Source organism: Narcine bancroftii, chromosome 5, assembly GCF_036971445.1.
Source record: "Narcine bancroftii isolate sNarBan1 chromosome 5, sNarBan1.hap1, whole genome shotgun sequence".
Classification (NCBI taxonomy): domain Eukaryota; kingdom Metazoa; phylum Chordata; class Chondrichthyes; order Torpediniformes; family Narcinidae; genus Narcine; species Narcine bancroftii.
Window position 1 is genome coordinate 143,524,635 of NC_091473.1, and position 13,162 is coordinate 143,537,796.

At 40.7% G+C, this 13,162-nt stretch overlaps 1 protein-coding gene across 4 annotated transcripts in view; it reads right to left on the reverse strand.

The window, feature by feature from the left end:
* zzz3 (zinc finger, ZZ-type containing 3) overlaps positions 1-13,162 on the reverse strand; it is a 162,131-nt gene that overhangs the window by 64,980 nt on the left and 83,989 nt on the right. The window lies entirely within an intron of this gene.

Consider the following 13,162-nt stretch of genomic DNA (forward strand, 5'->3'; position numbering starts at 1 on the left):
GTATTTTGAGTTCCATTTTGACATGACCCAGGCCAATAGTTAGTACAGAAGGAGTGCTACAATTTGGTAAAGGCAATCTCTCAGATGAGATGCTGAAGTGCCTGCCCTGATTCGTCAGGTTAATTACAAAGAAGAAAAGCAATGTCTTTCAGAGCAAGTGAAACATTCCTTCCTCAATCAAAATCAGCCAAAATAAACAGTTATTGAACTCACTGAAACTTGAAGGATATATTTTTTTTAAACCATGCATGTCATTGTTGCACGATGACCAGTGAACTGCAAATTCATGGTACACGATCAACTAACTGATTGTTATACAGTGTCTATCATGGCAAGTTTTCCTCATCAGTTAATGTCTTGATTTATTTTAAACCAATGGAGAGAACAAAACAGCAAAACCAATATTCCCTTATGTACAGATCCAATGAACTCTAATTCTGTTACAATTTTAACTAAACGTTACTGGTGGCTTATTTATTGTCAACTTCTACAGGTGGACCTTGGAGAGCATTCTGACCCGTTGCATCACTGTCTGGTATGGAGACACAAACTCTCAGGACGAGAATACACTCCAGAGGGTTGTTAACTCGGCCTGTGACATCGCAGGCACCAGCCTTCACTCCAAGGAGGTATCTTAAAAAAAGCAGCCTCTATCCTCAAGGACCCCCACCACCCAGGCCATGCCCTCTTCACTCTACTACCATTGGGAAAAAGGTACAGGAGCCTAAAGGTGAGCACTCAACGGCGTAAGGACAGCTTCTTCCCCTGCTGCCATCAGATCCCTGAATGATCAATAGTTTTATGAACCCAAAGACATTGTTTTACTTCTCGTACACTTATTATTTTATGATTATAGTACACTAGTAAGATTGTATAAAATGAATGTCCAATTGTGATACTGCCACAAATTCTGATTCTGTATCTTTCGTTTGAAGTGCTAATTTTTATTTGAAGGGCAGTTTTAGCCTGTAAAACAAATGCTGGATATTTACGTTTTATACACATCATCATTTCCAAGACTATTTACACTTTTGAAGGCTTGCACCACTTATATGACTCCCCTTTGCCATTGCGATATTATTTTCTTAAACATCACAGTAAACTTAGAGCTCTGACTTTTGCTTGATCTCTCCCTCTCCAATTTCTGCATCACCCATACCTCGGCAGCAAGGAAGTTCAAGACTCTTCCAGAGAACAGAGCACATAACACTAGATTGCCATCTTAGTGTAGTTTAGTGGGTTAGTTGCACTCCTGGAAGATGGCTCTTCCAGGTGGGGTGATAAACAAAGTTTAATCTGCCATTTCCATTAAGCTAAAAGATCACAAGGCATGATTTTGAAAAGATAGGTAGTCTTCTAATTAAATCTATACCTGAAACAAATTTATCAAAACATTTATTGGAATGCAGCTTCTGGGAGGTTGAAAGGTGAAAATTGATTGCTGTGCTTTCTGCATTACCTCACTGGCATTATTTCAAAAGTACTTAATTGGGCATTTTTTTTCCTGCCTATTCATTTATGAAAGGTGTTTCAGTATTTATTGTCCATCCTTAACTACCTTTGAGAAGGTGGAATCAATCATCTGAAACTGTGAAAGGTAACCAGCTGGCCTGCCAGGCTACTTAAGAGTCAATCACTTAAAATCTGGAGTCACCTACTGTACAGTCCAGACCAGTCAAGACAACAGATTTTCTCCCCTGAAAGACACTGGTGAGCCAGATAATAGTTTTAGAATCTAGTAGCTTTTGTGGCTATTATTTCTATAACTCCCACCGCCCCCCCCTGAAATTCCAGTTTATTTACTGAATACATCTTCTATGGTTACAAAATAGGATTTCAATTCAGGACCCGATATTGTAGTCCAAACCTCTGAATCATTAATCCAGAAATTTAACCTCCAAGCCACCAAGGTTATGAAAAGTACTATATACCACATGTTTCACCACTTGCTTAAATGAAATCTTTAGACATTTTCTTACAATCTATCAATGCAAAGAGACCCATCTCCCAATTCTCTGCAGGAATTTTTTTAAAATCACAGATCATTTTCTTCATTATCTCCACATGTGCTGGACAAACATTGACATGGACTCATGCCCTACCAAACTAATGCTACATACAAATTGGAGGAACACCACCTTGTATTCTGTCTGGACAGCATTAACCCCCCCCCCCCCCCTTGAATCTCCCTTTCTTTATCCCCCTGACTCATTTCCTCTGATCCCCATCTCCCATCAGTATCCATTTCCTGTTATCCTGTGCTCTTCCTCCTTTTTTCCACTCCCCCTCTCCCATTTCCTTTTTAATCAAAGTGCCTGTCTATTCTTGCTTATCCCTGATGAAGGGCCCAGGCCTGAAATGCTGGTTTCCCTTAACTTCCTATGTCTCCAGCAGACCTTCTCCAGCACGCTTACTGCAAATATTCGTGTATAATGCATTTCGTGTATAATGTGACCCTCCCTCATTTTTGAGGGGAAAGATTTTACCCCCATGTATAATACGACCCCCACCCTCCCTTCGTCAGAGTCGCGCTGCCGTCTCTCCCCCCTCACCCGCTCTCTCCCCCCTCGCCCACCCGATTCGCGCTGGCGTCTCTCCCCCCTCGCCCGCCCGATTCGCGCTGCCACCCCCCCGTTCCCCCCCCAAGTCGCGCTGGCATCAATGTAGGCAATTGCTGATCATTTTACGCATCATTAAACCTGGCAGAAAATTTTTTTTTAATTATAACCTCGTGTATAATGTGACCCCTCCTACTTTGAGCTCAAATATCAGTACAAAATTTTTCCCATTATACTCGAATATTTATGGTATGTTTTGCACTGGAGCCCAACTTTCATGTTTAACTCTTGTAAAATGCTAATGCATTTAAGATCATACCAAAAATGAAGTTTTCTTTATGGTGCTGTTATTTCAGACAAACTCATACAAATTACTTCCAATATGTCTGTAATGTTTAATAATAATTAGTTAAAATATTACAAAAATTTTGAGCTGCAGAGAGAGGCTCCAAAGGCCGAAGGGGCCCAGTGTGGCTGTCCCAGCCTCCCCCTGACGGTTCCCGCTGCTCTGTCGGCCCCTGCTGCCCCACCAGTCCTCGCTGTCCCGACTGCCCTGATGGTCCTTGCTGCCAGCCCTTGCTGCCCGACGGTCCCTACTGCCCCGACGGTTCCTGCTGACAGATCCCGCAGCTCCGATGGTCCATGCTGCCCCGAATGCTTCCGCTGACAGCCCTGCTGCCCCACCGGCCACCGCTGGCCCTGACTTGGAAGGAAAAGGGTGAAGGGGGAGATGGGTCGCAGGCTGACAGCATCATCAGCCCATCCCCAAACAGCCACTTAGCACGGCTGTACATTCAGATTGATCGGCGGAGAGCTGAATGTGGAGATTATCCCTCTCGGAGAGGGGTTGGAATTTGCGGCTTGGAGACCACCTCCACACATTCAGAAAGGTCGGTGATTATACGCTTTGGCAGAGTTTCCCTGCCTTTACATCTCAACTTTTGGGATATCTGAAATGGCCTAGTATTAAGGGCTAGAATAAATGATTCAAAAATAATTGTAGTTTTCTAATCCAATAAAATATTGCAACACTTTTTATGTGATATTCTAAATTTGCCAACTTAAGCCATTCTTGATTTAATTTATTTTAAATTTAGACAACAACACCGTAACAGGCCCACAAACTTGTGCCACCCAATAGACCTACAACCCCGGGTACATTTCAAATGTTGGGAGGAAACTGGACCACCTGGAGGAAACCCATGCAAACACCAGAAGAACGTACAATCTCCTTACAGGCAGTGCCAGATTCGAACCCACGTTGGTCCCTTGCGCTAACTGCTACGCTAAATGTGCCACATGTTTATGATCCATAAACGTAAGTAATTCACATTACATTAAATCTGAGCTTACCCAAAGAGTGCAACCAAGATAGAAACAAAGAAATAGAATTTTACAGTTGCAAGGGAAATCAAGTAGTTCAATAGTTCCTAATTCTAGTGTACAATTCAACTTTTTAAAAGTGTGTTAAGACTAACTCCAAATTTATAGCAGCAACAATGAACACTCGGATCAAACACATTTAAGATAAACACCAGTCTCTGTAACTAGTTTCCATGTAATTAGGTCTAAAACTTAGCTTGAAGGCCAGAATTCAACCATCGCTAACAATGGACAAAATTATTTTCTTTTAACACAGGAGTTTCATTTAAATTGTTGTACAAATCCTACCCTACCATTTTTAAACATAATGGAACCATTCGTATATTCAAGCCTAGAGAAAATTTTAATATATTTTAACAAGTTTTAACAAGTCAATACTTCTCGAGAATGACTTCTTGAGTCATACCAAAAACTTGTTTGGTTCGGTTACTAATCATTGATTCAAATTTGAACTCCAATCTTCAATTTGAGGCAGAGAGAACAAGGGGATGAGTAAACTTTTCTCACACAATTTAAAAATTTTTGTTTCTTCAAGTACTTTAAATACTTGGAAAGAATATTTTCGACACAGCTGTGGCTGTCTGGGTTGAGTGATTAAAGTGGGTGAAAGCAAGCAAGGCAAAAGTGGAACTCTGTTATTTTCTTGAACCGAACCAGCTTTAATTTGTCTCCAAAGGGCAATCGGAAGAGAATGCGGGTCATGTGATACTTCCTTACTATTCAAAAGCTTCCAAGATTGACTGGTAAAAAGAAAGGGTGTCTAGAACAATAATGACCGATGCCGATGGGGTGGACAGATTTCAATAGTTCATGCTCTGGCTACGGTCAATACTCTTAAGTCTACAATTTGAGTCGTACAAAGAAATTGGTCAATCAGTCCTCGATTCTACCAGGATGACCATCCTGGTATGGAAAGAACCTGCAGTGTGCAAACACCTGCCAAGATATGGGCAACTACTTGTAACGGAAACTCATCCTTACAGAATAATGAAATCACCATTCAAAATTTTAAGATATTGAATAAAATTCGGTCTCACAAATGACAGTGGGAGGTGGGTGGAGGAAATAAAGACATTATATTTTTTTAACTCTCATTTCCTGGCATTTTCATTAGAGATTTTTTTTTGTAAACACAACCACTCCTATATAGTGGGGACAATTTATATTTACATTACATCGTTCCTTGTGGTGAAACGCACTAAGGCACAACATATCATGGCATGAAACAACACGAGGAGGTATGGCCAAAGATCTAACGCATTAACTTTGCTTCCTTAAATGATACCTGAAATGTGGAGTGTTTTCAACATTTTTTAAAAAATTCTTAGTGCTATCAAAGAAGAGAATATGAAAAGAGACCAGTGGCTTGGTAAAGTAGTTTGGTTTTAAGGAATGTCTTGAATGAAGAGAGAGTTTGAGCAGTTGAGCAGCAGAGGGAATTCCATAGTTTGAAGGAAGACAAAGAAGATGACAGGTTAACACAAAAGCACCAAAGGGCAAGAGTCAGAAATTAGAAAAATCTAAGATTCAGCAGGTCTCAAGGAGATTTCTAAGTATGTTTCCAGAACTAGCTGTGAGAGAAGATTAGAGAGGTTGGGGTTTTCTTCTTTGCAATAGAGGAGGTTGAGGGAAAACATAAATGTGGTGTATAAATTTATGAGAGACCTAGATAAATTAATTATTGAGAAAGGTCATACACTTAAAGTAATTGGTAGATTGATTGTAGAGAAGTCGGCAAAAACATTTTCACCCAACATGGATCTGGATCTTAATGCTTGTAGGAGAAGCAGAAAGCCTCACATTTCAAATGATTTGGAAGCCTGCTTGAACAGCTGTGGCGCACAGAGCTATGGATTACAGTGGAAAGTGCGATGACGTTGGTTAGTTCTTTTTCAACAGGCCACCTTCGATAGCAGAGATTTACTAGGATTCTTGGATGCTTGTAGGGCTAAAGGAGGATGTGGTGATCCCTTGGAAAAACTTAAAAAGGATGCGATAATAAAATCAAAAGCAGACTGGTAGCCAACATAGTTCAGTAATGCACAAACAGAACTTGGTATAATTTTATACATCAGTTATATTTAACACCGGAGAAACTAAAAAAGTTTGGCCTTAGTAAGTCGGATTGCTGTTTTCGTTGTGACCAGACGGCTAATACTTTTTTGCACACTGTCTGGCTTTGTGATCGATTGCAACAGTTTTGGAAAGGTATTCAATCTATACTTAATAGTTTATATAATATCTGTCTTGTATTAGATCCTGATATATTTTTATTAGGAAATATGCAATCACTAATTGATTTAGGTTTAAAGGATTATCAGATTTCCTTTATCTATTTAGCTTTAGCTGTGGCCAAGAAATGTATAGCACTTACTTGGAAAGACAGAAATATATTAACTTTAGATAGGTGGCATTTGGAGATGAAATCCTTTTTGACCATGGAAAGGATATCTTTTTCAATTCAGGATATGATGTCTTTTTATAGGTTAAAGTGGACTCCGTTTGTTAAACATATGCATTTAAGTTTGCTTTAAATATGTTTTTAAGTGTGATATTTTAGTATTGATAACTTTTTTTTGTTTGTATCTTTACTTGTTATGCTTTATCTTTTTTTTGTAAGTGGGCTTTTTTTTCTTATATATATTGTTCACTTTATTAACTCTTCACTCTTTATTTTGGGGGAGGGGTTAGACTAATTTTAAGTTAGGTTATTAATGTTGTATAATAATTATTGGGGGGGGGGTTAGTTTATTTAGTTTACCGATATGGTACTGTAATTTTATTATCTTACTTTTATTCTTTTTAAATGTAATCTTCTATTTTATTCATGTTATAAAATCTTAAATAAAGTTTAAAAAAAACAGAACTTGGTAAGTTAGGAAAATGGCAGCAAGGATTTGTATGAAATCATACATAGGGAGAATGGAAAATGGAAGGCTAGCCAAAAGAAGATTTAAAAAGTGGAGAGTAGAGGCAAGAATGGCAAAGTCAAAGGGATTGAACACATGAGCGGTGACAGGTTGCAATGGGAAATGTCACAATTGTGGAATTTAGCAGCAGTGGTAAAAGAGAATATGAGGCAAGTAACTCACTTGATGACTGCAAATGGTTTAGTTTGGAGAGTGATGGTATCTGCATTTAGAGAATGGAATTTGTTCGGGATTCCAAGAAAAAATGTTTAGGCCTTGCCAGGAAAATTCTTCTTATCTAAAGCACTGGACAAAAATGTAGCAGTTCATGATTAACAAGCAAAGTTTGGAAGATGAAATCACACCATGAGAGAAAGTAAAAATTAGTTGAATAAATTATAATTTGTTCTCTGACATGAGGAAAATAACAGTGAAATTTGTTAAAATTGTAGGGAATGGCAGCAGAGCCAGTAATGTGCTTCAGAGAGGAAATGGCGGCGAGGAAGAAAACTCCATCTTAAGCTTTATCTGAGTGCAAAGCTTTGTTAAAGTTTAATTTTTTTTGGGTGGGCGTGGGTGCCACTCAGTTTTTACCGCCCAGCCCAAAATGCCCTCAAGAAGTGAGCAATGAACTACTGCAGTCCTACGATGAAATGACTCCCACAGGAGGTAGGTTCAAGACAATGAAGAAACACAATGTATTTCCAAGTAAGGATGTTCTGTAACTTGGAGCGAATGATGCAGGGGATAACGTTTCCTCAAGCCTGCTGTTTTTACACTTGGGAGCTGCTGTCGGCACAGCTCAAGTCTGCAGCTCCAGTACATTTTGCAGACAGTACACACTGCACCGACTGCAGAAAAAGCAAATGCTCAGGGTGCTTGACGGGCTGCCATTTGAACGAGTTACAACTTTTAAACTTCCTGAGCATTATTGGTGCTGTTCTCAACTAGGCAAACTAACATTATTCCATCAAGGTCCTGATTTATGATATACATAGTGGAAAGATTCTCACATATCAGAACAACAGGATTTCCAGCCTCTGACCTAGTCCTTATGATCATAGTATTTATGGGGCTGGTGAGTCGTGATCCTCATAATGTGGGCTCAGTGGGCAGCACAGCAATGAGCGCAACGCTGTTACAGTGGCAGCAACTGGGTTTCGAATCTGGCACTGTCTGTAAGGAGTTTGTATGCTCTCCCCATGTCTGTGTGGGTTTCTTAGGAATGCTCCACCCACCAAAGCGTACCGGAGCTGTTTGGTCAATTGGGTGTAATTGGTGGAAAGGACTTGTGGGCCAAAAGGAACCATTACTGTGCTGTATGCCTAAATTTAAAAATATCAAGGATGAGTAGCTGGATTCATCAGAGATGACTAATGCCCGATAGGTGGAACAAGTGATACTTAACACATGCCTGAATGTTGTCCAGGTATAGTTGTTTCATGCAGAGTACGTCATTTGGTGAAGGAATGCAAATAGAACATTGGGCTTATTCTGACCTTATGACAGAGGGAAGGTCATTAATGAACCAGTTGAAGATGCTTGGGCCCAGATCACCAGTCTTTCTAGAGTGATCTTATGGAACTGGGAAGACTGACTCGATGAGCATTTCCAACTCTCTCTTACTTTTATTTCAGATTGCAAGCACTTTTGGTTTTGATTTCCAAACATTTAGGACGTCATTCAGGACTTGTTCAGTTCAGTCAGTGACGCGGTTACCAGGTCATTCTTGATCTTGGGCAGTGGCCAGAATACATTGCATGCCCTTTCTACTATCAGTGTTTTTCCCTGTATCAAGCAAATGGATTTGCGAATCCTCATGCAAGATACCCTGAGATTGACCTACAGGTTGAGTCAATGTTGAAGAAGGCGAATGGAATGTTGGCATTTATTTCTAGAGGGATAGCATACAAGAGCAAGCATGTAATAAGAAGTAAATCGCAAAAACATGTAGACACTATGGTTTAAGTAAAATCACAAAATGCTGGAGAATCTCAGCAGGTCAAACAGTGTCCTTTTTGATAAAAATACATAACTAACTCTTCGGGCTTGAACCCTTCATCGAGGTATGAGAAAATGCCGGTAGGCATCTGAACAAAAGAGTAAAGGGGGGGGGGGTGGCAAAGGCAGGAGATGACAGGTAAAGGAGGGAGGGAACAGCAGCAATAAGGGGAAGAGGGATGGCTAGGTGGGTAAGGGGGAAGGGGAGCAGAGAACTGGAAAGACCAGAAAGGTGGAGGGGAAAGAAAAGGCAGGCAGGTTTAGTAGAAAGCAGAAAAGTCAATGTTAATGCCATCTGGCTGGAGAGTTCCCACAGACAGAAAATGTTGTTCCTCCAATCTACATGTGGTCAGGGTGGGATAGTGCACAAGGCCATGGACAGACATGTGAGTCTGGGAGTGTGACTCGGAATTGAAATGATTGGCTACTGGTCAGAATAGGCTCAATGTTCTATTTGCATTCCTTCACCAAATGACGTACTCTGCATGAAACAACTATACCTGGACAACATTCAGGCACGTGTCGCTGTTGTTGCAGAGAGGAGGTGCTCAGCGAAGCGATCTCCCAGTCTGTGACCAGTCTCTCTGATGTACAGAATGCCACAAAGGGATCAGTGGATGCAGTAAATCAGTCCTACTGATGTAAAAGAGAAGTGTTGCTTCAATTAAAAGGCCTGTTTGGGGCCCCGGACCATGGTGAGTGAGGAGGTGTGGGTGCAAGTGTTGCACCTCCTGCAGGCAAAGGGGAAGGTGCCGGAGGAGGCGATGGGTGGGGAGGTATAATTGAATGAGGGAATCATGGAGGGAGTGATCCCTGTGGTAGGCCGAGAGGGGAGGAGAAAGAAAAATGTGTCTGGTGGTGGGATCCTTTAGTAAGTGCCAGAATGTAATGTTGAGACTCCCTAAAGCACTGGAGTAAAGGGGGGAGTTTAGGTGCTGTATTTAATAAATGATGTGTTGGTTCAGAGATTTACTAGATTGATACCAGGAATGAAAGGGTTAGTATACAAGGAATATTTGTCAGCCCTTGGACTGTTCTCAGAGTACAGAAGGATGAGGGGGGGAACCTCACAGAGGAATCTTGAATGCTGAAAGGCCTGGACAGAGTAGATGTGGCAAGAATGTTTCCCGTGGGAGAAGATTCTAGGACTAGAGAGCATAATTTCAGGATAAAAGGGTGTCAATTTAAAACAGAAATGTGGAAAAAATTTCTTTAGTCAGAAGTCGCGAGTCTGTAGAGCTGAGGTTGTTGGGTATACTTAAGGCAGATTAACAAGTATTTGATTAATGAGGGCATCAAAGGGTTACGAGTAGAAAGCCAGGAAGTGAGATTGAGTAGATGGATAGGTCAGCTCATGATTAGAATGGCGGAGCAGACTCAATGGGCCAAAGGGGCCTACTTTTGCTCCTATATCTTGTGATAATGTAAAACTGAGTTGGATTTATGACTGAGAGGAAAAAAGTAGCTGATGCTCAAAAGGTAGTTGAGAATTCCTGGGGTTGCCCCTCTTAGTTGCATATTTGTATTACCACCTTTGGCAGGACAAGGAATAACCAAGAATTTAAAGATTGAGTCTGACACGATATCTATAAGACAAGATTCACTGAGTAAAATAATATTGACTTATTCTATGGCAAGATGTCTGTAAGGTATGATTCCCTGTTCACTAGCTCTGTGGGACAACTCTCCCAACTTAAACAGTGCACAGATATTTCTGAGAAGGGGTTGGCAAGATTGATTGAGCTGAAGATAACTTTGCCATGTTTGAAAGTCAATGCTGGATGGGCCATCTGGTTTTATACTTGGTCTACTTTGACATTAGACATAAACCACGGTAACATGCCATTTCAGCCCATGAATGCATGCTGACCAATTACATCCAATTAACCTAAACCTATGTTTCACACAGTGTGAGGAAATCACAGTCCCTGGAGAAAACTCATGCAGATACGGGGAGAATGTACAAACTCCTTACAGATCAGGATTCAAACCCCTTATGATAAAAAGGAGGGTGATATACAAGTAATTTCAGTAAATAACTAAGAGATAACTTTCTTTCTTTGGCTTGGCTTCGCGGACGAAGATTTATGGAGGGAGTAAATGTCCACGTCAGCTGCAGGCTCGTTTGTGGCTGACAAGTCCGATGCGGGACAGGCAGACACGGTTGCAGCGGCTGCAGGGGAAAATTGGTTGGTTGGGGTTGGGTGTTGGGTTTTTCCTCCTTTGCCTTTTGTCCGTGAGGTGGGCTCTGCGGTCTTCTTCAAAGGAGGTTGCTGCCCACCAAACTACATTACTGCAGATAAGACATCCCACATATTTTCCCCCACAAAGGATACCAGCGAACCAGGTGCTTACAACAATCAGGAAGATTCATGATCTTTATTATTAAAGCTATTTTCTCTATGTTCAGACTCAGAATCGGATTGTCAGAATTTTGTGGCAGGATCTGAATTTGCATCTTTGGATTATTAAAATGATGAAAGAAATGGATATGATATGAGCAAGAGAGGTTGTTTACACTGACATGAAGCGCTAGAACCACGGGATTCAGGGGAGTAGATTTAAGGAGGAACTGCTTCAAAGGAATCTGTGAAATTCTCTTTCCAATTAAGCAATGTCTTTAAGGCACAGTCAGATTTTGAATAGGGGAATTAAGGGTTAAGAGGAACAGATAGGTATGGAGCTGAGTCCACGGCCAGATTTGCCATGATCGTATTACAGTACGAGTTCGATTATCCAAAATCGGATTCTCCAAAATCCTAATTTATCCAAAAATAAATTAAATTTCAGTTAAATGAGGTTGTCCAAAACAAATCAGAAATCCTCATTTATCCAAATTTTTTTTTGGAGCTGAACTGACTGGGGACCTCAGGCTGCCAGTGGTGCTTGGGACCTCAGGCTGGCGGCAGGAGCAGGACCTCGGTGAGGAGGTGTCGGTGATCAGCAGTGGCCAGCGTTTTTTGGTGAGATTTTAAACATTAATGCTTAAAAAGCCTTCCCTTGTTGTTTGTCGTATTTTAAACATTGCCACAAGTGATTTGCTGTTGCTACTGGGCTGTTTTTAAAAAAATGACCAGTTCTCTGAAAAAAATCATTTATCTGACATAGGCTCAGCCCCAACCATTTTGGATAATCGGAGTTGTACTGTGCACGGCTAATCCTGCTAAATGGGCTAGGGAGGCTAAATGGGCTGACTCCTGCTCCTATTTCTTATGTTCTAATAAAAGAAAAAAAAAAGATCTTGTCAATATTTTAATGGGGTTTGTCAGAATTTGCTCTGCTCTCAAGACTTCTGCACTTCCTAAACAACAATACTGCATAAATTGAAAAATGTTGGGATCATGAATAAAGTGCTTCCCACATGCAAGATTTTCCTTTAAGTTCAATGTTCAATGTTGTCAGTAAATGATGCAAGTGAACCCACGAATGTACAAGGCTATCAAGGCAAGAGAGCTTTTTTTTAAGATACAAAAGTGATTCTAAATCACCCACCAGAAATGTGTTGGAACTTCAAAATCTTGCCTATTAAATTATCAAGATGCTTCCTCAAAGAAACACTTCTTTTGCCCCAAAACCCCTTAAATTCTCCAAGCAAATATCTGATTTTGTAGCACAGCTTATTGAAATGATTTTTAAAAAATTTTAAATTATTATTTTTAAAAATTTAGACATACAGCACGGTAACAGGCTGTTTCAGCTCACAAATCCGTGCCACCCAATTAAACTGCAACCCCCAGTACATTTTTTTTTTAAAAACGCTGGGAGGAAACCGGAGCCCCTGGGGAAAACCCACACAGACATGGGGAGAGTGTACAAACTCATAACAGACCGTGCGGGATTCGAACCCCGGTTCCGATCGCTGGTGCTGTAGCGGCGTTGCACCAACTTCTGCACAAACTATGCCGCCCTCATTTCGGTTCATGCTAAACGCTAATGTGTGAGGATCGCAAATATCTAAACTAAGAAATCACCAGTGAAAAAGAGCATTTGGAGTCAAATTGAAATTAGGAAGGGTGTTACACTTTTCTTTTTGTAAGCTCCAGAACCATAAGTAAATACCAACATCTGCAGACCTAGGTTATAGTTGCACCCAAGGTACATCCCATAAGGTAGTTGGCTATATTAGATCACTGTAAGAACGTATTCTCCAGTATACCCTTGCAATAAACACATCACTGCATTTACGACTCCAGTCATCACAGCTTCCCTGTTCCATGTCACATTGCCCACAGCCTCCAAGAACTTTATCAGGTAATGCAGCAAGGAAATTACCCTCAAAACAACAGCAACTTTTTAAGTGTCGCCAATAAC